We start from the raw sequence: 4335 nt of genomic DNA on the forward strand, positions 1-4335 counted from the left end.
CCACCATCCTATCCAGAAAGTGCAGTGTAGCGTTAAATAATTACGAGACCATAATATAGAGATTCACCAATGTAAAGCCATGCTCACTGGGCGGAATTTCTCATGTGTTATTGCTGTAGATTATAGAATTTGTGTGTTTAGGTTAGAGAAAGCGAAAAGAAAAAGATTGGTGGACTTTTCCTTCGAATTGTATGTTGTCATAATGTCCCGAATTTATAATGTGTGCGCCATTCATATTCAGTGCGGTGGTCACGTGTTGACAAAAGCCGTTAAATAAAAGACAAAAAGAAAATGTGGTATTGCCAGTGCGTAGTGCACAGTCAGAGTTCTGTAAATTACTGATAGTCAGATGCGTGTTTCCGTTGCGTATTAATCATATAGGAGGATAACTTGTAACTTAAGTGTGAGTACTAGAGTTCATGTTACGCGATAAATAAGAATGAATCCACTCGCTTGGCAGACCACTCATCTTGCAGGCCTGACTGCATGATGCCACAGTATGACCAAGGCATGTGGGTGCCTATCAACATAACAAGAAAACAAAACTATTTTGGAATTTGCAGAACAAATCAGTATATCGTTGCATAACCATGGGCTACACATATATTTGGCAGTGAAACCACAAGCTTTTGTAACAGGTCAGGTGGGAGTTTTGATCATGCATCTAGTAAGGTGGCAGCAAATTGATCCTAGCTTGAGTAGCTTCTGCGTGAACACGTAGATTCAACTCATGCCGGAGGTGTCCAATTGGATTCAGATCCGAGCTCTTGCTTGGCCACTCCAAAACATTCTTTTGATCTGAAAATAATATTTTATGGCTGGAGGTGTGTTGAATCACTGTCATGCTGAAATATCCAATTACATGGCATATTATCTCTCTCATGTGGAACCATATTCTTTCGTAAAATGTGAGTATACAGTAAACTTCTATTTGGACTAGAGGACCAACTCCACGCCTAGAAAAAAGTCCCCACATCGTGATGCTGCCACCACCGTGCTTAATGGTCTATAGACGGTACTTTTTGTAGTGCTTTTGGTATTTCTGTCGGCATATATACTGTGTACCATCAGAAGATAATACATTAAATTTAATATCATCTCTCCATAAAACCTTAAAATCATATGTAGCATTCCAAGATTGATGCTTATTGGCAAACTCTATCCTGGCCTTCCTGTTTGTTTAATTTATGAGTGATCTACTGATGGTCATCTACCATATAAACCACCTGCTTCTAGGCAACGTTTCACATTAGACACGCGTACGGTGCTCATTTCTGGTTGTCTGAGTCACTTATGTAATAATACACGTGCCTGATTTGATATTAATTTTTGTATTCTTTTCTGCCTTGTTATTGTTTGCATGTCCGCAAGTGTCACTTTCTTCTTCAGTGGTACGACTGCATACGGGGACTGCTAAAATTTTGCGTAGAAGCGACAGAGGTAACACTTATATCCCCGCCGTATTCGTAAAATCACTGGACAAAAAAATTAGTCACCCACGACGCTACTACCGTATAACACCGCCTCTAACGTAGTGACCTTAGCTCGGCAAGGAAGACAGTCTCACGTTCTTTCTGGTATGCTATATCAAACTGACGTTAATTAGATACTGTATATGTACCAACATTCGAATAGGTTGATTGTTAAGTTTGATCCGCTGTTCCAAACCTTCCCAGACAGTTTTTATTGGTGATCGAACACGCCAGTCGAGATGCGATTGGGTGCCTGAGTGACTATCAGACCACGAATACATGCGTGCCTCCCTGTGAACACGACTGTTTCGTCTTGGAAAGAAGGAAGATCTACAGTGTACTCGTAGTGAAGACGAAGAGGGCAATATCTGGTCATCGTTGATGTTGAAAGTAACATCCTAGTTCACTGTCACGGTGATCTGAATAAGCGGCCTCAAGTCGAAGTTCACAGAAGTACGTCCAATTTGAAGTACACGCTCCACGCACTGCGCCTCAGGAGACAATCGTTGCACGCGACACCTGCTTTATTTTAAAAGAGGAAGTATCATAATTCAATACACATCTCCAGTCGCTGCTGTCAAGTTTCATTGTCGTCTGGCCCGTTAACAACGTGCAGCTTTGCGTGACGCTGGGAGCAATGGCCTTCCCTGAGGTACCCCAGTCCGAAAGTCCGTTTCACGCAGATCCCTTCGCAACGTGCCTAATGAAACTCGGTAAGATGGACCTTCATCCACGAATTCGGATAACGAAACGATTCTTGTGGAAAAGGAGTTAAACGCGTCTACGTTCCCTGTCAGTCAAGCCGTTAGCACACGGGACGAGGTGGCTAACGTTGAGGTGCACGCAGACGGGTTACACAACGTCAGGAGAGAGAACGCCACTGGCACCGGGCACGTGCTGGTTAACGTGATACTGCACTCTCAGCGCTTTCCAGTGGCAGTTGTTGGCTTTATTTGGCCCGCAAACTGTACAGTTTGTTCATGAAATGGACGCACGTATCTAACATTCAGCGTGGTGTCTGTTTGTTCTATGTCGTGTCTCCCTACCACTTTCGCGCAACGACGCTCTGAGCGTGTTTTTTAGGGAATTGACTAGTTTGAACCTGGGACCTGTTGCTGGCAAGGAGACGCCAGACCACACATGACATGTAGAATTCAGACGAGTTCAGTGAGACTAGCGATGATATAACCAAATACTTAATGATTTCAGCGTCAGCTCCACTGCACTCCCTGTAAAAGAATCTTAATACTAACAAAATTTAGTGGAAGGGGTTCAAGGCTTTCCTGTTTTTAGTTAGCTGGTAAAATAACATCGAAAAAGCAGTTAAGTTTACCATTGGAAATTTCATTCTACTCACAAAACAATGCTTATAAATTGCACTATTGACAAAAGGAAATGTTTTAATACAGGATGGTAAAAACCAACTGCGTTCAACAAAAATGTGAACGAATATTCCCAGAGTGGGTTTCCAAGTTCTACAATGGATCGAAGGATGACCTATGCCATATCACATCTATAATCTATGTTTAAATTAAGTTTCACAAGAGAGAAAACTATCAAAATGGTCTACAGTGACCCTCAATTATCTTTAATTACTTATCTAACTTGTCGTAAATTACAGTGGCTGATGTGGCTTCTCAATAACTATAAAACAGAAAAATCATCGCGTTTCTGATTTTTACTTCAAGTGGCAAATGTAAACACCATGAGCTTTAATTGACGATCGACACTAGTATTACGCAAAAAAAGGGGGTGTAACATATGAGACTTCCGCAGTTCTGAGTGAAGCTTTATGCGCTGTTATGCGGCATCACGTGCGTTCATTACCTTGTCGGTGTTCGTCAGGGGGTGGCAGGCATCACAGCTCCGCTCACTTCGCCGTCTCAGAGGCAACTCTCTCCTAACTTCTCTTTACTACAATTTACCGAAGTTGGTTTAAAAAAACTATCTGGCTGTGTTTTCATCTGACCAATCAGGGTCTCAATGTTAACCTTAAGCTCCGCCTACAAAAATTCTGTCGATCCAATGAGAAACGTTATACTTTTCGTGGTGGGGCAATGTTTTTAAAGTTTGCAACGTAACAGAGACGCGAAAAAGTCTCACGCTAAAACTTACAGCTGGTATGGTCCTTTTATCGTTATCGTAAGATCTATACTGTTATTCTGGAGGGCTCTATCTTTTAACCTGGGCTGGGGGGTGGTCCTGACGTAACAGAGACGCGAAAATGTCTCACGCTAAAACTTGCGGGTGGTGTGGCCATTTTTGTGTTATCGTAAGATCTATACTGTTCTTCTTGAGGGCTCTAGCTTTTAACAAAGGGCTGGGGGGTGGTCCTGACGTAACAGAGACGCGAAAAGGTCTCACGCTAAGGCTCTAGCTTTTAACATGCGCTGGGGGCTGATCCTAACGGTTAGCTGGCGACGTGGGTGTCCGTCCCTTATCGTAGGGCCTTCTAACTTAACAGGGTTCTGCTTTTGGCTTCTGTTCTCGTTTCTCCCCTCGGAACTGCGTCTGTCTCACGGTGGGAAGGTATGACATGCATTTAGGCATTCTTGTGTTAGTCTGTGGTATTCCATTTGCTCACTCGTTACTCGTATATGCTGGCCGAAGTGGCCGTGCGGTTAAAAGCGCTGCAGTCTGGAACCGCAAGACCGCTACGGTCGCAGGTTCGAATCCTGCCTTGGGCATGGATGTTTGTGATGTCATTAGGTTAGTTAGGTTTGACTAGTTCTAAGTTCTAGGGGACTAATGACCTCAGCAGTTGAGTCCCATAGTGCTCAGAGCCATTTGAACCATTTTACTCGTATTACTTTTGTTAATTTAATGTCACGATTTATTTGGAGCTATGTGACATACAACTGGA

The sequence above is a fragment of the Schistocerca nitens genome, chromosome 5, assembly GCF_023898315.1.
Source record: "Schistocerca nitens isolate TAMUIC-IGC-003100 chromosome 5, iqSchNite1.1, whole genome shotgun sequence".
NCBI lineage: Eukaryota > Metazoa > Arthropoda > Insecta > Orthoptera > Acrididae > Schistocerca > Schistocerca nitens.